We start from the raw sequence: 25598 nt of genomic DNA on the forward strand, positions 1-25598 counted from the left end.
AAGACAGAATTCTGTGCAGATTTTACACTTAAGCCACCACCTCCTGACGTCGAGTTATACCTTGATACATACGTAAGTGAAGATGCTATGAACGCAGTTCTATTTTACATCACTAATAAAGACAAAGAAGACGAACAAAAGCACATATGCTTATTTGTATCGATCGCATTCGAAGCTCACCAAAAGAATTTTACACCTTTTGATAAGGATATGATGGCGCTAGTCCAAGTACTTAAACGCCTACAAATGTGGGTATTCGGACGTGTAATTCACGTAAAGAAAAACCTATTAGCCACAATAAATAAATACAGAGACATGATGCAAACGCATCGCAAAGCAGCATATTGGATTACAATGCTCAACTGCTTTGACCTACAATTTTCAATGACTAAATCAAATAGGATGCTTTATATGATGAAAGCACCTGAACTCGAAATAAAAAATTTCGAAACGATGATTTCTACTTTTGACTTAAAATTTTTGGACGAAAATGTCCCAAGACTTTTTGACAAAATGTCAAACATATCAAAATATCAACAAACTGATGAAAATTGCATTGCAATGATGAAAATAATGAAGGAATATATACCTGTGAAAAACAAAAAAGAATTAGACAAAAAGAAACGGTTACTAAACCGATACAAAATTGTAAATCAATGCAATACGAATATCGGAGTACGTACTGAATCCGACACAGACGAAGAGATTCAAGACACTGTAAAGAAAAAGGAAATTCTTATGAAAAGACTTGATGACGATACATACGTTCCCTACTTGCCAACCGAACTTTTTTATGACACAGTCGATTTTCTACATACTGCCTATGGCCACACTAGTGCAAATAAATTAGACGCAGCATTTCGTCGCATTTATTACCATCCAAAATCACTCAATTACATTCGAGAAATCATTAATGCATGTATAATATGCAAACTCAATAAAAATTACGCTCAGCCAAAAGTGCTTGAATTCGGCAAAATAGAAGCCTACTCAATGGGAGAGGTACTCTCTGTAGACATTTATGGACCAGTTCCAGCTATACAAGGGGCACCTAGATACCTACTAGTAGCCAAAGACATTTTCACGGGTAGAAATTGGCTAAGATCGATGCCAGAAATCAAAAAAGAAAACGTTTGTCGAGAGATGAAAACAATCCTAGAATGGATAGACAAAAAGGGTATTAAACCTAAGAAAGTAATCTCAGACAATGGGAAACAATTTATCAATGACGACTGGTACAACCTGCTGGAAGACAGGAATATAAAAGTGGCACACACGAATGCCTACAATCCACAATCGTCGTCGGTTGAACGAACGATGCGGATTATTGGAGACAAACTCCGGACTAAAATCAATAAATTACACGATCCCTTTACAACGCACATATGGTGGCATACATACGTTCAAGAAATTGAAGACAAAATTAATAACACACCAGGTCCTTTTGGATTTAAACCCAATGAGGCCTGGGGCATCCAAGACTGTATTACAGACAAAATGCCACACAAAGGGGCCAAGTACGATTTTAAACATAAACTGATAAAGTTGTTACATAAATTAGCAAAGATTAAACTACCTTCGATGACAATCGAACAAAATCACAAAACAACATTAATCCCTGAAAAGGATGTATACTCGGATCCTGACGGCTATGCGAGAGTGACAGCTGATGGAGCCTGCTCCAAAAATGGAGACGAAGACGCCGTAGCAGGCATTGGAATTTGTTTTTCAACTGACAGTACAAAAAATATTTCACAGAAATTGGAATTTGACGGTGAATTTAGTCTATCTAATAACTATGCCGAACTAAAGGCGATTATAGTCGCACTAGAGACAATGTTAAAGAACAACTTTAAGAAAGTAAAATGCTTTTCGGACTCCAATTATGCGATCAAAGCATTAAACTATACTGTCACAAGATGGCAACAAAACAACTGGCTTAATTCTCGTAAGAAGCCAGTACACCACAAAATTTTATTTGAACGAATTCTGGAATTAGTGAAAAAATTCACAAGTGTACAGTTTATACACGTCTATGCTCGTAAAATCGAATACACAAACGTAATCGCAGATCAATTGGCGAAAAAAGCAGTCTACACGACTGAACACATGAAGTCCAAAGTGGAATCAATGACTCCTTCTCAAATAATTGAGAATTACATACGCGAAAGGCGTAGACTACAACGTATTGAAGAAGAATACAAATACAATAAGGAGCATCCTGATCCTACTATCTTGAAAAAAGGAGACATGGTTCTACTCACGAACCATAAACAATCCAGTAAGGACAAGTGTACTGGAGAAAAATTTTACCCTAAAAAAGTGGGTCCCTACCTAGTAATAAAACGTACAGGAATAAATTCCTATTTACTAGAGCCCACAGACGACTCAAACATCAATCGTGTAGCCAACATAAGGCAACTCACTCTTTTCCTAACTCAAAAGGAGATCGACAGAATGGAAAAAGACGATAAGTTACATTCATACATTGATCAACGAAAAATGATTGACAAAATCAAAGACTTCCTAAACAAACATAAACATGATGATCAAAAATCATCAACAACTGACTCGGAAGAGGACATGCTTGAAAGAATTCAAGGTATACCATTAGCAACTGATGCGGAAAAGAAAATTTTCCACGAAGGATCAAAAATGGTCATAAAAAAACTTATTGACGTTGCTAGAGAGCAAAGACTTCAATTACGTAATAAAAAGAAATTAGAAGCGCAGCTTCAGCCCAAACAAACACAAAATGAGAAAAAAGAAAGTACTCAGGACAAAAATTCGACAGACGAATCAACTGGGGCACAAAAAGCTCGAAAGCTACGCAAAAAATTATACAAAAAGCGTAAACAAGAAAAATCAGACAATGAAGCTAAAAAAGCTGAAATTAAAAAGAAAAAGCGAGTAAAAATTGCAGCGAACTTTACGAATCAGCCACCTAAAACTGACGACAAATTAAAAAACAAAGAGGTAAAAAACTCTACCAAAAAGGAAATAAAATTACCCACAACTACTCAAAATCCAGGGACACAAAACCCCCAACCATCCACAAGTGGAATCAAATTACGTCGATCAGAACGCATGCCCGCTTACAGGCAAAGAATGGGCCCTACAAAGCCTAAAAAACTTAAGAAAACACTAAACGTCATAGACGTAGATGCTATCGACGTAGTTGATTACACTGATGGAGAATACATCAACTATTTTGCACCGGATCCTTGTGAGCTAATCAAAGATGAAACGGAAATGTCATCTGACGAATATGAGCTTGACGATAGCAGCGACGACGGTCAATCGATCATAATGTCGCTAACAGACGACGATGACGTAGATCAGTTAAAAACTGAACAAGAAAAAGTATACGACGCATCGTCAGACAGTAGCTCTGAATCAGACTCAAAAGACAAGACCAAAAAACACAGCAAAAATGCGGAGCTGAAGAAAATTTCAATCCTAAAACGTCCTTCACAACAGGAAATAGAAAACATGATCAAAAGAGATCTCGACTTTGAACCCACAGAGGTTTACGATAAGGCTAATGAAGCTGAAAAACACAAAATCAAACAAAAATTCATTGAAAATTACTCAAACTCATCAAAAAAGATGAGACCAAAATTAAACATATGCGTAAGCAAAATCGTAGGTGACGCTTCAGTAAAAAAATACTTAAGAGATCAAGCACAACTTGAAAGACTAAAGAACAAAGAAAACTACGAAAAACTACGCCAAGACATGGCGGAAAGACGAGAAAAACGAATGATACTGGAAAAAGCTAAGAAAAAGCTTAATGACCTACGAAAAAATGACGCTACGTAAATAGCTTCGGAAAAATCGCGAAATTTCGACCAAATAGGTAACATACCTACCTAACAAAAATATGCATAAAAAATTTTCTAGACAATTTTCATGTAATCACAACTACCGCATTTGACCACCGCAGTTGGAATTTTTCAATTCGAATTAAAATTCGCAAAGTAAATTTTTCCCGTGAAAATGAGGTAAATTCCCTCAGAGGGAAAAAGAGAAAAATATTTTTAATCAAATATTCGACGAACGGAAAGTATTTCGATTTCGACATGCATTTTTGATATTATTTCAAAGACGTAAAAATTGTGACAGAGTGCAAATAGACAAGTGCGATCACGAAAGATTCGAACGTGTTATAAAGTGACCTCAGGGAAAAGCTGATTTATTCGACGTGTTATCTGACGAAAAATTACGTGCAACGTACGATACGATGGCGAACCGAGACCAACAGTTTACGTTACGTATACGACGACGACGTCAAGAAGCCACGATAATGATTACCTTTTCGTGCGGTATGGCTTACGCAAGAGAAACGATACCAATTCCAGTCTTCATTCGATGGACCAGGAATCTGCGAATCTTTCATGAACCAGAAATCTCACGTAATGGAGGATACTCCATCGCGGTACAACGAAGCAACCGTAACAACGATACGGTGGCGATTGTGGTCAAAATAAACGGTCAAGAGCGACGCAATCACCGAGTAACACTATCGACGATCCAGGAAATCTTCCAGGCGTTTGGCTTCGAAGGATTTTAGGTACGTGGAACAAAATTGCCAAAGACAAAATTCTAACTCAGAGTCACAGACTCAACATACTGCGACACAGTCGCTACTTTCAAAATTTTTAGCTAAAAAAGCTCAACTTACGATTAAATAAGATTGACTAGAATTTATTGGACTAGAATTAAGTGTGTAAAAATTATTTCGAATAAAAATTCTCCACGACATTAAAATGACTAGACTTTTATTTAGGTAAAACTTAAAAATAAATAACAAGCCAAAAACAGGTAAATAAATTTATTTCAACAAGAAGAAAACCGAATTTGAGAAATTCGCATCAAGACTACAAGTTCGATACGTAAGTACTAGGTACAAAATAGGTAAGTAATGCCTACGTAACTGAATAATTAAATTCAAATACTCAAAACTATTTTCGCGTAGCGAATACCTAAAAATGACTTTTCCAAAATTTTAAAACACATTCCGAACCAAAATTGAATTTTTAATATTGCGACAGGCATCACTTTTTGATTCGAAGTCAAAATTTTTCCAAAACCAACGAATAAACAGAAGTAGACAAGTTTACTTCGGAGAATTCATCGAACACGATGAAAGCGACATTTGGCAACATAGCCAACACAAACCAATTCGATCGAGCTGATCGTATCAGCCGACTACATGACTAGATTTTTTAACATAAAACAACAAGTTTTTATTAAAATTACATAACAAAGAAAAAATATTCTTATACTAAAAGATGAACAGACTCATTAGGAACATTTCTATCGAAACAGAATTTTGAAAAATTAATTAGCAACTGAAATATGACGTAAAATTAATCGAAATCGAGCATAGCTTGACACGTTTGCGTTTGGACAGCAGAAATTCTTGGAACTTATCGTAGTTACCACTACAAACACATCACTTACACGATCGGTTCGCAACCAGCCGCCCGACCGGCGCCGTTTTCGCCAACCGAACGCTATGAACATAGATGAAGTAGGCAGGTGGGGGACTCAGATAAGCCAACACAACCGGCTGCATCGAGCGACACGCCGTACTTTACGAACATTATTGTTCTATTCTCCGTTCGGGTATGTGCTTGCTCGTGTACTTTTGCGAATTTCTGCTTCTTTAAGTTGAAAGTTTCTTATAAAACGTGTCTCTTTTGACGTGTAATTGTGCGAATTACTTCGCGAACTGCTTTTTACGGTGATTTATCAAAAAATCCAAACATTTTTCGCGACTTTGTGCGAAAGGATTTCGGAATCCAAAGTGCGCTCGGTAGTGAGACGTGCGATTCAAGTCACGATCATTTTTGTGTAAAGTGCGATTTATTTCATACTCTTAAGCTCGAAAGCTTAACTTCTAATCGCGAGTGCGAATGTCGGAAGGTGAGAAAGTATACGAATTGCCACCGATCGAAAAACGGCTCGCGGACATAGACCCACAGTGGAGAGTGTCGACGAATCCGAACGTTGACGAATCCGAAGTGCTAGCGACGCAAAATCGCGACTTTTGTGCATATCACACACAACGATTCGGACTTGCCACCAAACCTGGTGATTGGATCAGAGTAGCGAGAAAAATCGTGAAAGAGGCTAAACCTGGACCAGACGAGCCAACTTCAAGTACGAAAAGTACTAATAACGACAAAGACGGTGAGTGTAAATAATAACACATATTTATTCTGCTTTTTAATGCATGACTTTATTTACGTAAAATCGAAACATCCGTGAACAAGTGCCGAATTATCGCGTATTTTTTCGTTTCATTTTGCTTCACAGATGTCGGCGCTTCCAGCATTAACGTGCGAAAAATGCCACCTCGTAATCTTCAAACCGGCGATCACGGCAGACCTAAAGGAAGCCGCCACCGTACTCGCAACAAGTGATTGCAAACACGTATTCCACGCAGCATGCGTAAGAGACATGTGTACCGAGGCAAGCGCCAACGGACAACAAATGGTCCTCTGCCCACGTGATCAGTGTAACATGACACTTTACGCCTCACAATTTCATTTAATGCAGACAACGCTACAAGCGCTAGACTTACGTGCGCTGGCAAACTCGACGGTGGAAATTGAAGCTCAATTCTGGCAGGATAGTCACGCCACTAGTGAGCAACAAATTGCGCAAACCCAAGCTTTAGTAGCGAAGCTACAGGCAGAACTTACGAGTACGAAAACTCAACTCGCTAAGACTAAAAGTCTTTACCAATTAGCTTTATCTAAAGCTAATGAGAGGCGATCACGATCAAGATCGACTACACCAGCGAGAAACGCTGACGACGCATCCGTTATTCTCAGCACAGCTGCGAACGTATTATCAGTTCAATCTGACAACACAAACCAACCTGGTACATCAACATCGTCACCAGCGTCCTACGCAGCTGCAGCCGCAATCCAACCGGACTTCGAAAATATTCAACGTCCGATACATGAATACAGACCACCGCTAAAAAGTACACAAGGTCAAAAATTGCCAACAGGCAATATACAGAAGAGTTTTGCTTCAAACCCAGCGATAAGAGGCCGAGCTCCGAATCCTACGTACAATTCACAACAACAGATGTTACAACATCAAATGCCACCGCCACGGCTACCAAGAGGAGTATCTCCCGGCAACATTCGAATGACGAAAGCAAATCAACAACGTGCCGCAGCAGCACAGCAGCAAATGGCACCAAATGCCAACGTAAATCTGGCAGCAGCCAGACCTGACCAGGTACCTCCTCACGTCTCGGTGATGGACCAGGTACCACAATACGACGATCAAGGCAAATTGATACCACCTGCGCTACACGTGCCTACAACTGAGAAACGTAGCATTTACCGCACACAACAGACAAAAAGTCGAAGCAAACTAGAACGTGATCGAAAAGGACCTTTCGCACAGACGAAACGAGAACACGATCGATTCTTTAGACGATATGCGATAAAAGCAACGACGTTATATCCATTCTTTCCACTGCAATTTTACCCGTGTCGATACACACTCCTCGCGACGTTCCACAACCAAGCCGCGAACGGCGTATACACTGCAGTTGCAGCTCAAGACGTCCTAATGATGGGAGATGGATATATTTGGGGAATGATCCAATATATGCTTCGACTTCGACAAAATATGCTACAAGCATTACACCCAGGACTCTACCGACGTGATTTGAGCATTGTCGACCTGATCGACTGCCTAACTAAGTTAAAAAACTTACCACCTCGAGTCATGTACTCAATTGGAAACTGGGACATGTTCAATGGCATGTCACCGACGACTTTCCGCGAACATTATGCGGAACTATTAAGACTAATGCGAAAGTATAAGGTTAGAGAAATCTACCTTATGCCACTAATGTATTTTCCCGACCAGAATGAACAGCTGGTAGCAGCTTATACGAAAGTTTTCACGGATTCCTGGTCGAGAACCTACAACGGTATCGTAGAGATAATGGGACCTGAAAACTTTTTCGGCAACATGCGACCAAATATGGACGACTTTGGACCCTGGTTTGAACCAGAGGTCTATCACGATTACGTATTCGCAATCCGCGACGATCTTATCATGCCGCCGAAAGATCCGAAAGAGCGAGAACGTGAAGAGAACGAAGGAGAAGAAGACGCCTTCCAATATTACGACGATGATACTTCTTCGGAATACTCGCAATCGTCTCAACATTTCGTTCAACAGGACGATGAATTTCCGGAAAAACAAGCCGAATTACAATTCGAAAGTCCAGGAACGGATTACATACCGATTGGTCAGCAACAAGCTGGAGCTAACGACAATATACTCGTAAACGCTGGACTTAGTCAAGCTAACTTGGAGCAGTTCAACGCTCAACAAGCGCAACAAGCGCAACAACACGTTGCAATGGAAGGTATCGAAACCACACCGGAAACGGTACAAAAGATGGTTGATGTACCTGGAGGACAACAAATGATGAACATTTCGACTACCAGATTCAATCAAGCTTGCGACGAATTGAATCAAACTATTCAGCAACATGCTCCTGAAAATAAACAAATGCAACCATTTGGAAACAATCAAGTTGCAAAACACCAAGGGCTACCCCCAGCGATCGATAAACCAGCTTTTACCATTTTGCGAGATGGAAAAACTGAGTACACTGGACACAGCCCAAATACACCTGAAAAAATGGAAGAAGGAGTGGAAACGACTGTTCTACCAGGAACGGTTCCATTTTCAGAATACCCTTCAACGTCAAACCCTGGTACGCCACAGGCGCCGATAAACACGACGCAAGGATCCACAGGACCATCGCCGAATAAGTCGCAAAATGCAGCAAACTTCCTTACTAGTACACCGAAACCTCAACGCCAACAAGGCGAAGCGAATAGCAACAAAGATAGCGCAAACGCTACAATCAACCACGAAGATGCTGACATGCCAGAGAGCTAATACGATACAATCGTAAACACGACTTAGACACAGTCTAATACATAAAATCTGGTGAAAAATAACAACTACGTACGACTCAGAAAAGATAGAAATTTTGGCCATTTTTGAAATAATAATTTCAACTTCCAAATTGTAGGTACCTATCCGAATAAAAGTAGGTACTGATAAATTCAAAAAAGGTTTGAACCTAGGGACCAATTTCACCAGAATTTGCATTAAAAAATATTCCACTCGAAGTCTTATTTATTTTTTATAGTTTGAACTTTGTTTATTTTCCAAAATCGAGTGGACTAACGTAAAATTGCAAAAAATGAGTCGAAATTACTTTTTAACCTTATCGCGCAGCGATATCAAATTGACATTTTATAAAAATTACCCACAGGGTACCTTATTAATCAACTTTCTCAACAGCAATCGTCGAAGTATCATCGTAGTCGCCACTGACTTGGCATCATCGCAACCAAGGCGAGGTAACATACCGCCAACGTTTTATTCAACGTCGTTATCTGTATTCGAAGAAGTCAACTTTAACATCCGACGATTATCATCAGTATTTTGGTTCGATAATTCGATTATTAATCCGCTACGTTGCATTTTTCGATTGATATATTATTGTGCTGATTGTTACAATTTGATTACATGTAAGTTTATTCGGTCACAGACTGATTAATTTTTATTTATCTATAATTTTGTTTTCAAAAGGACTAATTAGATTTAGTTTTATTTTGTAAGATTTGACAATTTGTTTTACGATGCGTAAATTTTGGACAGTTGTTTTTTATTTTTTAAGTTATGTATTTTTGACGCATCGAACAGTCCTATTATATTTTGTAAACCTTTTTGTAATTTTTAGAAGTTCTAAGTTTTTGTAATTTTTCATACTCGACGTACGACGCGACTTACTGCCACAGGCAGACGACACGTACCTCCTACGTTGGTTCACAGTAACCAAACATTCGGTTCGCTAGTCTAATTTTTGTCTCGTCTATCCATTTTGATTCGGGAGTTTGAAAAAATTAGTAGAATAGGGAAAAAGTCTTTATTTTTGTATTCTGTCGCTAGATAGTACATACTTACCCGATGTTTTCAACTTCGTGTATTCTGTCCTTATTCGTTGCTCGTATCTTCGGATGCGATAGCGGGTGGTGCAGGGTCGCGAAGGGGAGCTTCGGGGGTATTGCTACGTGCACAGTGGGCTAAAATTGGATTTTCTCTGCCTCGAATTTCCCGCAGTGGAACACCACGAGGGGCAGAGACTGCTCCCACAGGGACCAGCCTTACAGCTTCGACATATCTTTCTCTCTCTGATCCGTGCTTTCCACGACTGGTTATACTCATTGAGTAAAGCCACGAAGGGGCATATGATAGAGGGGAGATATGCCGGACCTGTAAGGGTTATATAGGATTAAGTATATGTGTTGGTAACACTGATCACGCGTCGCGACACAGGGCTACAAGCCCACGGAGCGGCGCTGCGGCCGATTGTTATATTGTTGAGGTACGTAGTGATCGGACGTGTCGACGCGATATAATCTCGGTGGTGTATTATAGCCATAATTGGCAAGAAAGCGTATTATATTAGTTTTAATTGTGTTTAATTATAAGTAATTAGTGTTAAGTGTAAAGTATCGTGTTGATACTAAAAACCTTCTTAAAAGGTATTTAATTGTGTTTATTCTTTTACATCTAATACAAAGTGTCTTACACGTGACTACATTTTACTTATTGTGTGATATAATTGGTATAGCCTTTGGCCGGGGTAAGTAATATTCTCAGAGTATTCAGCTTATGCAAGTATCACCAAGTGGTACTTAATATCATTATATTTACAACTTTGCAGACAAAAGTGCATGTATTTCAGCATACGTTTCATTAGGGAATTTATGCATAGGTATGAATGCATGCGTAATTGCAGTATTTTTCTTGTGCTTCTATGCACTATATATCAGCATATGCGCTTTCTTATCAAATACTCACGCAATTATGCATGCATTATGTATTATCATTTTCTACTGTTCATATCTCATGCATTTAGCTCTGCGTTTTGGAGGAGGTTTTCTCTACATACGAGGGTCGTACAAAAAATAAGGTAACATCGCTTGTGGTGCTACGGCAACATATTCGTAATCCTTGTTCTTTTTACTGTAAGATAGGCCTATACGTAACTAGTTCTGCACGCCGAAGAGCTCTTTGTCGGCGGCGCACCTACAAACAATTCAATTTTCAGCCGTGGCCTATTTCCTAAAAATTTGTAGGCAGCGGCGGCGCCCTTGGTGTGACAGAAAAATTATTGAATATAAAAATTACCAATTTTTTTCTTGTACTTTGAAGTAAAAATCCTAACTTAAAATTTTTACTTTTTTCTTGGACTCTCGGAAGATCAAAAAAAAAATTTATGACCATGAATAACTATGAAAATTTGAAACATGGTATTAAAACTTTGAAAGCAGAATAGAATACCAAAATTCTCAAAAATAAATTTTTGCTCTCATTTCAACTGATGATTTCCTTTCTATATTAATTTTGTATGCATTTTTGTGCTATTAAGAGTACAGGGAGAAACGAAAAATTTTTCAACTGATTTTTTCCAAAATTTTGCTCAACTTTTTACTGAAATAAACGATGAAATAACAATTTTGCGAATTTACATACTCGTAATTCGCAATAAGGCTTATAAAAAATTGTTTTTTTTGAATTTTATGGAAGTTTCAAAAATAGATTTTTTTGGTTTAGAAAACAGATAAAAATCGACTCGAGCAAAGCGAGAGCAAAAGCTTTTAAAAATTTTTATTTCTAGGGGTAAAAAAACGATGTTTTTCAGAAAATTGAAAAAACATGTACAGGGGGTGAAATGAGAATTCTGAGAGAATTAACTATTAATGAGAATATGGTGAGTTTGAACTCCTTCAGCACAGATATTGCGTCAGATTTTATTTTACACTTACTCAGCCCCTCCAGAGCCACGGTCCCTTCTTCAACTTCCACAATCTTTGATATGGAACTACATTTACAATACTGATACATCTACGTCACTATGTGCAACAAAATCATTAGGTACCTATATGAGTGACTTGTAATCTCGAACCAGTGGTGCATAGTGTTTTTTTCATGTTTTGTCCACCAAAAAAAAAAATGTATTGTTCTCCCAGTAACTATTCGTATACCTGATTGATGCCTATATCTAACAACTGATACATTTAGAAAATGTTCTCCTAGTACACACACACTCACACTATACACAAACTGGATACATGATTGCTCGATTCTCATTTCTCACTGCACAAGAACTGGTTTCCGTTTTACTTTTACCCTTCAACCCTCTACACGTCTTTGATTTCGATCCTGCAGATAATGTAAATCTGTATAACAGTTTAACACAATATTCACCCACATGACTGCATCGTAGGGTATTTCCTATGTCTGGAAGCTCAGCTGATTGAGAGTCTACCTAGTCATCCAGAGTCCCAAGCACCCGGAGAAATCATTATTTTCGTATGCATTATACTTAGCGTTAATTTTATTATCTTGCTCTTAGAGGTAAGATTTGTTTCAGGGTGGTTATTATTCATGCTTGTGGGAAATTTGTTGAATTTTTTTGGCTCCCACTACCAAAGTAATGTTGATAGGTAGTTGAGTTTTATGAAAAACAGCGAGTGGAGCCTGAGATCCCCTCCTCAGTTGATTAAAAAATGATGAAAAATAAAAGGTTAAAACTTTTTTTACAGGAATTCCCGATTCCACAGTCAAATGTTTACAAATAACTTCCGATGCCGCCAGTATGAAGTCTCCAATGTTACAATGAAACAAAAGACAAAAATTCAATTTTCCAAAAATTTTATATCAAATCAAACACAGAAAAAGAGTAATTTTTGTTTCTAACAAGGGAACTACCCAAGGTGTGACAAACAGGCGGATAGAGCATCAAAAAGTATATCATGAGTCAAAATTTTAGCTGCAGAAATTGACAAGGTGAAAAGTTATGGGATTTTGAATATCAAAAAATCACAAAAATACACTGAAAAAAATATAAAAATTGGAAAAAAATTTGGCACCCTGTTCGCTTTAGCAGCTAATTTTTTTGTCAACGATCTACTAGGTATCTATACCTATATGACGCCTTATGGTGGATAAGTCGCCGCGATCTGCGTGTATCACCTTGGGGATGAATTTGTCACTAATTAAAAATAATAAAAATTGAAAAATCGAAATAACTCGTCATTCTTTTGTTTTTTAAATAAGTGAAAAAATCTACCCAGGACTTAAGTACATAGGACTTTTAGCAGGACTTTCAGCAGGTGTGTGTGTTGGGGGAGGGGGGAGGGTATCAAAATTTACTTTCAAGTTTTTAGCCAAATTTTTGTAAAAAATGAAGTCTTCAAACATTTTGTGATTTTATTTACACAAGTAGGTATACGCCAAAAATTGAGAAGTATAGATAACGTTTCACTTCAATTTTTAGTTTTATTTTCTCCTTATCAATTTTAAAAATTGATAAAAAAATATCACTTTCGGTACCTATTTTAATAAACCTCATAAAATTATGGATATTTTGGATTTGTTTGAATCTGAAGTAGAGAATGAGTCCAGAAAAAAATTGAAGTGAAAGTCATCAATTCATCATCATTTATATGTATGTACATTGATCTACATACAAAGTTCCTACCTACTTCCCAATTTTTTAAAACCATTTTTCAACCATTTGCAAGTGAAAACGCATACTTTTCCAAATATTTATCCTAAATTGTTTTTATAAGGATTGCCTTTGAGGTTTTTAGAATAATTGTTACTCGTAGCAAAATTTACCATGTTTTATTGCCGTGAAAGGTACACATGTTTCGCTTATAACCTGGCTGAGAAATTTTGTAAGCAAAACACACCAGCAAAGATAGCTCCAAAAATCTGGCATACTTTTCTTTCATTTTGAGCGTTATTTGGCATAATGAAAATTCCATAGCAACACTTTAGCGCATTTTCAAAGATGAAATTTTGTCAAAATTATACCTAATGAAGTTGGAAAGATAAAATTTACATTTGCGCAAATCGCAGTATTTCATTCATGACGAAATACAGTGATTCGCGCAAATGGGAAATTTTGATTTTTGGATACCTATTATTATTATGGAAAAAACTGTTCAAAAAATCACTCTTGAGGTGTCCCTTCCAGAATCGACTCAAATGTGGATAAACTCGTTAAACAGGTCGAGTATAACACCCAACTCGATTTTCAGCTAAGTACATAACTTCATACCTATTTACGTCTTCTGGAGCAAATTAAAAATTCTTGAGAAATTGTAAAATCGCGCTGGAGGCTCCAGATTGGCTGGAAATGGTGAAATTTGGATTTGGGGAATTATAATATCAGTTTTAGGACTTATTTTGATCATTTTTGCTGAGCATGTACGTACTTGTTTGAAAAAAGCATAAATCACCAAAAACTGTCAATACAAATAATTTTGAATTTTTCAACGTTCGCCAAATATCGAGATATGAAGTTGGGCAGCTGAAAATTTGGTTTTGGAGGTTATCGGAGACGGACACTCAACAGGTTCCCTTGTAAGGCACGTAACGAGATAGGTATACATATAGGTAAATCGAATAGTTTGTTGTCAAAGGAGGCAACTGTTTCAGCTTTGTAAGGCTATATGCAAGTTAATTTCATTGCTTCAAAACAGTTCCAGCTCAAGTAACGTCAATATAGACTGAACAGTGGTTGTTATTGTGTGTAAGGGTAGGTGACCCAAGTCAAGGACGAAGAAGCGACAACACTGGAAACCAGTCCTGGGTAGTAGTACAGTACTATGATACATGTTATAAGTGAGCCATGCCATTTGCGTGTATTTATGTTTGACTTCTGCTATCCTTACTACCTTACATTTACATCCTGCCACATTCCATTCCAAACGTTGAAATCGCTTTCTCTTTTCTCCCTGCACACCCTTCATTCATCAGCTATCACTGGTTTCATCCCTCTATTGTCCGTTCTCTGTTGGCTCGCTCGACTACGCTTCTTGTCATCTTGTGTTTAGTTAGTCTTAGTACGTAGTTAATATTAGGTTTAGGTAGTTCGTGTTGAAATGTACTTCTTTAATTTTCGGACACGCGGTTAGGTATTTCTGTTTTAAAGTAACTAGTAAGAAATCTCGTGAAAAACGTGCTCTGATAAAAAATACGTGTGTTTAAATAGGAGAATATTTCGTTTTTTCCCTCAACGCCATTTCTCCAGAACTTCTAAAACAGGGTATCCTAATCTAACAGGTAGTGAAAGTAGTGAAAAAGTAATAGGTAATTGTGAAAATCAGTAGTGAAAGTAGTGATTTTTGGCTGAAAAGGTACCTAGTAAAAATTTGGAAAATATAATTTCAATTTTGAATACGTCTGGGTAATTCCTTCTTTTTTACAACTCGATTCATGGATTTTCAAAAGCTTTCGTCTTTTCTTCGCTCGGGCACGACTTCTTTTCTTCCCCTTTTAAATTACTGCAAGATACCTATGCACTTGAAAATGAGGTTTTTGACTCAAGTTTCAGAAATATCAAACACAGCAAACAAAAACTGATTTTTCTTGTGAGAGCAATGTTTTTTCACTTCTCGAATCTCCCTCCAAGCAGCAGTAGACACCATTGCTCAGTGGATGCAGACATGGAAGATTGCTGTAAATTGCGGGAAATCCGTACACGTTGATTTCTCCCTCCGCACTCACTCCTACTTACCAGTTAGCATTAATGGTGCAATTGTGCCTTACTCGAACTGCACAAAGTACCTTGGCATGTATCTAGATTCGAGGCTGAATTGGAGCCAACACATTCGTGCCAAAAAGCTCCAGATAAAAGGAAAAATGCGAGAATTGCACTGGCTGATGGGGCGCAAATCGAGGCTAAGTCTTCAGAACAAGCGCCTTTTATACCTGGCAATAATCCGACCCATCTGGCTATATGGTATTGCTCTATGGGGTTGTGCCTCAAAATCAAACATACTGATAATACAACGATGCCAGAACATAATCATAAGAACGATGGCGGGTGCATACCGGTTTGAACGAAATGCCGACCTCCATGAGGACCTGAAAATGAGTTATGTCGCGGAGGAGATTTGCAGGCAAGCAGAACGACACGAGAGAAGACTTCACAAGCACTGCAACCCCAGTGCCATCCAACTTTTGGACAATTCGAGCGATACACGCAGGCTGAAGAGATTCAAGCCGTCCGACCTTCCAGCAAGGAGAATCAATTGAGGAAACAGAACAGTTGAGCTGCGGTGGAATCGTCGATGGGCGCTCTCAGCCGGACCTGGTGATTTTAGTCAAAGCCGACGATGGATGCCCAATGTGGCAGGGGTCGCGAAAATTTGAAAAAAAAAAAAAAAAAAAAAACTTCTCGAATCCCACATGTTACAAATCTTTTGCCTCGCTTTGTTTGCTCTGTTCAATTTTCTTTTTTATTCTCAATTTAAATTTCTAAACAATTATTCTTCCAATTTGGAAAAATGCCAGAGCTGAGAACAATGAACTTTTCGCATTAAAAATAATTTTGAATAGTTTTTTGAATTTGAATATTTGAGAGCTTTTGTCCGTCACTTCGATAGTTTTAATTCCAAATTTCGTAAAAAAAATTCTGTTTCAATAATTTTATAAAATGTTGAAGACTCAACTTCTCCAGTTCTCCCATAAAAAATAACACTACCTATTCAAGTTACTGATTAATGAATTTTCAAAAAATTACTCCTTCGCTTCATTGAGACCCATTTTTTTTTCTTGTTCGAAATTGAAATTTGAAAAAAATTACTGTTCAAATATTACAATTGCCAAGGTCAACAAAATCAGCATCTGAAATAAAAAATTATATCAATTTTGGAGAGCTTTTACCCTTGCTTCCTTCGGTGTTCATGATTGCTTTGAAATTGAAAAATGTCACACCAGTTTTCAAAGGTTACGTTCTTCGAATAATACAAAAAATGTTGGGAAAATATGGGAAAAGGAAAGAGAGGTTAAAATTGTCTGGAATTGTGTTCTAAATACTAGTGAAATGGTAATGAAAAAGTTGTGATTTTCGCTAGAAAAATTCCATTAGATACCCTGTAAAAGCTCTGGAAGTAAGAAAATTCAACATTTTAATGAATTGCAAAATGTGCGCTCAAACTGATCCGATCAATAAACGGATTCATTCCTACTTATCTAAGAAAAAAAAATGGTATAGCATAAATTTCTATCATTTTGGACGTTATCTGGAAAATTTTTTACTTCGCATAACAAAAATTCCATGGAAACATTTCAGTGGATTCTCGAAGTTGAAATTTCCCCAAAGTTTCACCCAATGAAGTACACATAACTGCGTGCCCGAATACTAAAAAAGTGCATTTCAACATTTGTAATTTTTATCCTGGATGAAAAATGAATAAAATCACAACACAATTTCTTGCATGTGCAAATGTTTACCATAAAATATATAAAAATGCGTAAACCAATGCACTAGTTCATAGTCTTCACGCTGAAATTCATTAAAAAGTTGAAAATGTGTGAATAATTTCGCGTGATGAAACGCATTAAAATGTAAACGGTAAATGCAGATATAAACGCACATAAGCATGCGCATTCTGAAACGCTTACGAAAATATGTGCATAAACGCATCAGTAAAAGCATACGTAAGTCCTCATGCTGAAATGTGTAGACCTGGATGCATATACGCACTCGTAAACGCAGAGATTTGTCACATGCTGAAATCAATGGTATATTGTTACGCAGAATGCAATGCATAAACGCAGGTGTATACGCACATAGAGTAAAAATGTGCAGAAACGCTGGAGTACTGCGTGCATAAATGCGTGAGTAAAGACATGTGTAAAAGCATGCTTAAACGCCCCAAAAGTCTCTTTTTACGCATGCGTAAGAAGGGCGTAAACACATGCACAACGCATATGTTTGTGCATATGTTTAAGCACTTCAAAAATTTCACGGGAATTGACGGTTTTGGACATTTCTATAAAAAAGCGCCTCAATGCGAATCGATTATCGTAGCAGCCTAATCGTACTATGTACCATTCGTACTCGTGAAGAGGAAAATCTACAAGAAGCTCGTGAGGAAGAGAAAATTGCGAGGAGACGGTGGCGCTGCAGTGGTTATCATTTCACCGTAATAAAACAGGCGTAGTGGGGGGGGGGGTGCAGTGTTCAAAAGTATATAATTGATGATGCTGCCGCCGATGCGCAGAGCAGCTGTAGTCGCGAGATCCTTCGAACATCGTAACCACGATCAGCTCAGGGGCGCCGAGCTCAGCTGCCAGCTATAACTCGGCTTCGGTCACTATCGCTACTGCAGCCCCAGCCGCCGCCGCAGCGTCCGCATCAAATTCTAAATCATCCGCAGTACAATCATCCACGAGTCCATCTGGCAAAGTTATCGGCCCAGCAGATCCGCCCAAGGAGGATGATGCCGGTGGTGGAGATCAGGCGGGTGGGAGGGGCGGTCAGACGACGTGTTTGAATAACTATCTGACCATCAAGGAGCTGCACGATATCGAAAAGGAAGACGGATCAGCTTAAAGAAGATCCCATACCTGAAAGTTCCAACTCGTTGATTTTAATTAAACGAAGCGAAAACGTCTCTGTCAACGCTATCGACGTCCGGCGCTTATCAGTAGCACCCGCAATTGCAAAAGTGCGAGAGGCGCAAGAAGAAACGTAATTTGAGGACTCGTTCGGCGACCAGTAGCAGTTCTAGTTCGGATATAAAACATGCGGAAGCGTCGGTATCTCCAGCATCGCATTGAACAGAATGCAGGCTGAGCAGGGAAGCATCGGCGAGTTTCAAAAATATCATAATTGCTTTCTACGCAGTCGTCGACATACCCTTGCCAACGTTAGGTGAGTTTTCAAATTACGTTAATCTACTTTAGTAGGTAGTATTATACCATGTGCGTCAAAAGTATGCTTACCTGAAACATACCTAAGTTTGGCAATTTTAAATGCAAACGCTGAAATTGTTAGCTCACCTGATGGTTGAACCTGACAAAGCTAAATCGAATGAGCGAGCGAAAACACATAAGTTGAAATTTAAAAAGCTAAAGCGCATTTTTCGATTTCTAGTAAATTTTTAAAAATCAAATTTGGCGCAGAAAGGTTAAAACTAAAATTTGGTATGTACCTACTACCTAGACCTACCTACTTCATTTTTGATCCCTGGTTTTTACTCTCTACTTTTAATTTCTCGAGTCGTTTGGTGATGGTTTTGAATCATTCTGGAGCCTTCGGCGAATTTTCAGATTCTTCTGTTTTCGAAAAAGTGCGATAGGTAGGTACATAAGTATTTAGAGCAAACCGCGATTTAAAAAAAAAATGAAAAAATGTGTCCAAAACAGTAAAATAGTAATTCTCAGATACCTAGAGCTCATGAGGTAGGTACTAATTTTTTGGATTCAAAAATTTCAAAGAAATTCTCAAAAATGTTCGAAAAATTCAGTTGATTAGCTACAGCTTTGGGAATCGTCTTTTCCAGTCACAAATCAAGGTTTTTGGAGTTTGAGCCCGATTTCAAGTCTGTGCATCCGAAAGGTTACGTATTTTTTGGTCTCAAAATTTTCAAAAAACTGACCATTGGGAATCGTCTTTTCGATGTCAATCAGAAGTTTTTAATCGCTTGTACGTATTGTTTCGAAGACGGACGATAGGTATCAAACGAATTTGGCCATTTGCATTGAAGAAGACGTCCTCGCATGTGTGACAACTTTTCTGAAAACTCTTAATTCACATATACTCGTACTGGATCCTTTTTTCTCAAAAATGATATCCAAATAACCGATCCTCCCATCGAAGGACGGATGTTTGATGAATTCTCGTCTCGTAATAGACCATCTCTGGATAATTTTTAGAATCTTATTCCAGCGGAGAATCGTTTGCGGAAAGCTATCGACTTCTTTACAACGATTTACCATCATGTTGTTCGATTAATTTTATCAAAATTGGACGATCTAAATTTTTTCATGAGAGTGGTTGTGATTTGTTATACCTATGCTTTGTTGAAAATTTCTCGTTAAAATGAAGAAGTCGTGCTATCGACTTGGATTTACGTTAGAAACGCGATGAACCAGATTGCTTTCGCAAATCTGATCGTGAAGATGATGCAAAGTGAGGTTACATGAGTCTATGTGATCGAGTTTTGAATTGGATCAAGAATTCTATAATTGGGTGCAGGGTACTGGACAGATATGTCGTTGATAATCGCAATCTTGATAATTTTCTTCAATTATGTTTTGAAACATGGAACATTGCTGCCGAAGATTTGAAACTTTCGGCTTTCACAGACATTACATCGAATAGTAGATTATTTGAAGACATATTTATAACTGTATTGGACTTCACAAACCTCGAGAGAACTTAAGTTCTTGTTGACTGTCCTTTGTCACGCCACCTATCTCCTATGAGAAGAGGAATGCTGATGTAGCCATGAATTTTAAAAATGAATTTATGTCGTCACCCTCAATCTAAAACCAAATCATACGAATTTGTTGCTATAGAACATTTGATCGGATTTACTAATGTTTCGAATGAAAAAATCCTGCTGCAGATAATAGTATATTACAATACAAGGACCAAACATTCTTCACGTCGCTTTTTGCATTGTAAGATATTTTCATTATTCATGCTACGAAAATAAGTTTTACGCCCGTTTTTGGTTAAAGTGATGAGTATGACCCCTTTTTTTGCATAGTAAATATATCGAGTACTGAGCCTCCTAGAAAAAAACTAAAGGCATTATGTCGATTGGAAATTTAATTCTCTATAATTTTCCTCGACTTCATTTTTCCGTAGAATGCTTTTTCCGCCTCCAGGGCGCTTCAAAAGTTAAAAGATCTTCATTTTCGACCCGGGTAAACATAGATCATTTTCGTAGCATGCACGGAGGGCGGAAAACTTATGCTTTCGTAGCATGTCTTAATGAAAAAACACGTACTTACCAGCAATTGATTTTTTAAAGAGAGGGACATCGATGCTCCTCTCTTTAATAGATTTATAAACAGATTTGTTTATAAATCTAGGGATTGAAAATGTCGTCATGGTGTTCGAAAAGTGATGAGAAATTTTTGAAAATTTAAGCCGAGCTATTCATTAATGATGCTTCCGTAGCCTTTTTTCATCGATTACAAAGCCCTGCCTGTTGCCAAAGTTACTAAAGTCTCACCTTCTGTCAAAAATATCAAAAAATCTTGTCATTGTCTGGATTGTTGAAAACTGTCGCTTCCTACATAATTAGCCCGAAATTGCCAAAAAAAAAAAGTTTCGTCTTTTCACTGAGAATTCGGAAATAAGTCTCGCTCACTTTTAACAAAATTGTTGAAAATATTTACTTTTTATACAATATTTAATTATTCAAATTTGTTTTCACTAAAACAAAAAGTTGCTCAAAATCTCGCTTTTTTCCATTTCACAAAAATTGCGAAAAAAATGTCACATATTCTTGCCAATAATTCCCACATCGCTGTGTTTTTCGCTAAATTTGCCAAAGTCAAATTTTTTACTAAAAATCATTTCGTAAGAAATTCCCGCTTTTTCAGAAACTTTCGAGAATTTTCGCTTTTTTGATAAGTTGCTGAATATTATTGTATCTTTTTTTTTTTTTTTTTTTTTACAAAAAATTGAACAAAACTCTCGTTTTTTGCTAAAATTAATTTAAAATTAGGTTTTTTGGCAAAAAAAGTTTCATTTTTTTCGAAAAGTTGTTGAGTGTGTTTGCCAGAAATTTTCAAAAAATCCGTCCTTTTGTTAAAATTGTCAGTCTTTGTTTTCTCTTGAAAATTTCCAGAAATTCTCGCTTTTTCAAGTACATATAATTATTATAATTATGAAAAAAATTGTAATGTTTAGCAAAAAGCAAAACGGCTAAAATCACGAGTAGGTTTTGATTTTGTAAAAAAAAGTTCCAAAGAGGCTCGAATTTTTCCAAAAATTAAACTTTTCGGCAGAAATTGCAAAAATTTTCAATTTGCTGCCGAAAATTGTCGAAAATCTCACTTTTTTCTCAAAAAAGTTGCAAAACAGTTCAAATTTTTGAAATTGAAAACCACATAATCAATTTGAAATGTTCTGTTTTTTTTTCGGTCATTTTTCTCTACATTATGAAATATTTTACTCGCGATTTTTCAATTTTTTGCTGGCTTTGGTTACTATTTCGAGCTGTTTTGGTTATCGAAGTTGCTTATTTTTTTTTGGTATGGAAAATCAGTTTCTGTTTATCCAGCACTGTAGAATTCTTTGTAGGCTTGCAGTTTAACAAATGAAATCTGAAATTCGGTTGGATCCGAGTCGCTTGAAAATGGTTTTAAGCCGTTTTGGAGCGTTCAGGAACGTTTTGGTGGCTTGAAGTCACCTTCGATCGACTCAGCTTAGGTACAATGGTACATATTGAAGTTCGACTGAAACGTAAATTTTAGATTTTTTGCAATTTCATTTGTGGAAATTTCTCCTTTCAAAGATCTGCGGGAGGCTCCAGTATATATCTACTGAAAACGGTTCGAAACCGTTTACAATCGATCGAAGGGTTGAAAATTGGGTAGTTGCATAGCCTACTATCAGATTTCAGTATTCTATATTAATTCGACGAAATTTTCATAATTTCCCCGTTTTTAGCTCATTAATTCAAATGAACTGGAAAGAATTGAATTAGGTACAAGTTTTCACACGATTTACGAGTTTATGAAAATACCTGATATCGAAGCCTCGCTAAAGATTTTGAAATAACTGGAAATGATCAACTATGAAAATAAGTTTTCGAGAGGTGAAATGCAATGTGAAATCTTATATGAAGAAGATCGAAGCTGAATAAAAAATAAATTCGAGGTATTAATAAAATTCATAAAAATACATAAGTTCATACCTACCCATGTCGAAAATCGTATTTTCAAGAAATCAGGAGTGGTCACCGATAAAAAAAAAACAGACATGTTTAAAACAGTATTTTAAACAGCCCAAAAAAATTCAAGTGTTTAAAACAAGGGAAGTGTTTAAACGTTTAAAACGTTTTAAACGTTGGTTTTTTTTGAAATGGAAAAAAAACATGTTTTTTTCAATTTTTCTCATAAAATTCTCAATTTTTTACAATCATAGTCACTTTTAAAAATCATTTGATAACCAATATAAAAATGATAAACAGAAATTTCAATCGTATGGCACTCAAAGAACACTACATGATGAATAGGTAAAATTTAAATAACAAAAGTAAGACTTTTGAGATTTGAGTTTTGACTATACCTATTTATTTTGCTTATTTTATTTATTCATAATTTTGTTTAAAACGTGTTGTTTTAAACACTGTTTTAAACAACGAATCAATGGAACTGTTTTTACATTTAATTGTTTAAAACAAAAAAAAAAACCGTTTTTTTTTCAACACTGCGGATACCGCATACCGCAATGATCCTACAGATATCTTAGTGCACTACCAGTAGTCAGGTGGTTTGGTGGTGTGGTTAGGCCTGGCTTACATTATTTTGTAATTGAGGTATCTACTTTTTCGCGGTTACTTATCATCTTATCACATGTGGAAGTGCGATTTAAAATTACAAATTAGTTTGTTTTTTCGAAAAAATTGTTACCGGCGTGAAGTATTCTGCAATTTATTTTAAATTTGAATTCGATGGCTGATGTAAGTGTATACGACGTCCTACAACCGACTCCGATTTCGCTCCAAGACTGTTCAGCCATTGTCATTAGCCTGGAATTGTGGCGGCTCGAAATTGAAAGTTTTCGTTCCAGTGGACATTTGAATCAATTTTACCCATCAGGAGATTGCTCATCATTAAAAACCCAACTCGCTACTCATCTTCCTCGAGAAATTAGAAGATTAATCAACGAATATGTGAGCCGATTTGGAATTTCCTTAAACGGTTGGCTGTGGTTACATTACCGAAGATTATCTTTTTCCGAATACGGCAACAGAAATGCTATCTTAGAGTATTTCCAAAATTTTGTGTGCGATTACGACGGATGTATTCATTACGAAAGGACTGCCAAACTGATGATGAAGTGTAGTGAAATTGATGAGACTATGAAGTTTGCAATAGCGTGTTCGTTCTGCTTTGAAGATGATATTTCTCGAATCTGGCCGGTTGTAGCAGATAATGTAAACGTCCTAACAAAATTCTACCGTAACCCATTCTGCAGATATTGGATATCATGCATGAAAAATGAAATACGAAGAACCGGTCCATCGTTCGAAGAAAGAACACTAAGTGAATTAATGATACCCAGTAGACAATCGTTTTCGTATTTCTGGACTCGTATTCCACCCGAGCATCATTTGCGAACATGTTTCGTAATTTTTTCCAACTATGTCAAGGGTTTTGTGAGATTTGTGTTACCGCTATTGACACATGCGGAACTTGTAAATTTTCTGAATGTCAAAGGAAGCGCGTTAGTATGTGAAATCGTACAAGATTCGTCGTATACTCAAGAGTATTTTGAATTTACGTGGAGACAAGTTCGAACCGCAATTACCGAGGTTACCTTTGTCGATATTGTTTTGAAATTGTTGCGAATAGAAGCAGAAAATAGTATGATTTGTCGTGATTTTAACGAATTTGTCTATTTATGCGTTGAACTCTGGACAAGTGCCTCAGATATCTTGAAACAGTCGGTTACGAAAGCAATTTCTGAAAGAAGAATATTCGACAGTATACGAAGTGATATCATCGTAGGTCCGTCTACTATGGAGATGAAAATATTGCCCGCTGTACTTTCAATTGCTACTAAAGACGAAAGGAAAGATTTCTGGAAGAGTAACTGGTGTTGGATAATCCCTTGTGTTCGTAGAAGCGGAGAATTATATAAGTTAATCGCGCAGTGTTTCCAATCAGAAGAAGAAATAAATGAATTTGTGAAAACGAGGATGGTCAGTGATAGAATGTTGCGAAAATATTTGGTATCATTAGTTACCGAAATGCATTTCGATCGGTTTAACGATATGGTTGGATTTATGTTTCCCAATTTGCAAGATGCCAATTTATACAAACAGCAGTTAATGCGAATAGCATTTTTAGAGAATCGATTCGACGTTACGAGTATGATTTCTAAATACGAAAAACTGAATGCATTTATCAGTAAGGATGTTTTTAACGATTTCGATGTCGCTGTACATTTCAAAAACCAACTCATCTCATCTCCATATATCGAAGATCACCTATTGTCGAAAGACTGGTGCGTTTCAATCGATCAACGAAAAGAATTCATCGATATGTTCGTTTCCGATGAACTTAATCGAGAACTACTGAAAACGCGAATTGATAGTATTTTCCAAAAAAGAGAAAAGTGTGCAATTTTATAGATACGAGTAGTTGGAAGCTCTATATCACTAGTTCATTCATCACTAATTACTAGAGACTAAGGATACTTTTCAGAATCGTGCACTGTCGAGTGCTTTTGGCTACGCTCGTTTGACTTTGAATCAAGTTCCCTATTCCATGTTGAGATTTTTAATTTTAATTTAATTATAAATTTATAATATTCGAATATTATATTAACTTTTACTAATTATTCTTCATTGTCTTTCTTGTAGAATACAAATTTTGTTGCTTAATAATATACTTTGAGTTAAATGCCTGGTGAGCAGTTGGAAATCTGATTCGATTTTTTCGACATTTGACTTTTTGACTGATGTGAT

General features: G+C 36.9%; 1 long non-coding RNA gene across 1 annotated transcript in view; it reads left to right on the forward strand.

Moving 5' to 3' along the window:
• Window positions 1-13363: 13363 nt before the first annotated feature.
• The window catches only part of LOC135839437 (uncharacterized), a 72782-nt gene continuing 60547 nt past the window's right edge, over window positions 13364-25598 (forward strand). Inside the window, exon 1 of the long non-coding RNA XR_010557594.1 lies at window positions 13364-18811. This is a non-coding gene — a long non-coding RNA (uncharacterized LOC135839437). The remainder of the gene's footprint in view (window positions 18812-25598) is intronic.

The sequence above is a fragment of the Planococcus citri genome, chromosome 3 (genome assembly GCF_950023065.1).
Source record: "Planococcus citri chromosome 3, ihPlaCitr1.1, whole genome shotgun sequence".
Taxonomy (NCBI): domain Eukaryota; kingdom Metazoa; phylum Arthropoda; class Insecta; order Hemiptera; family Pseudococcidae; genus Planococcus; species Planococcus citri.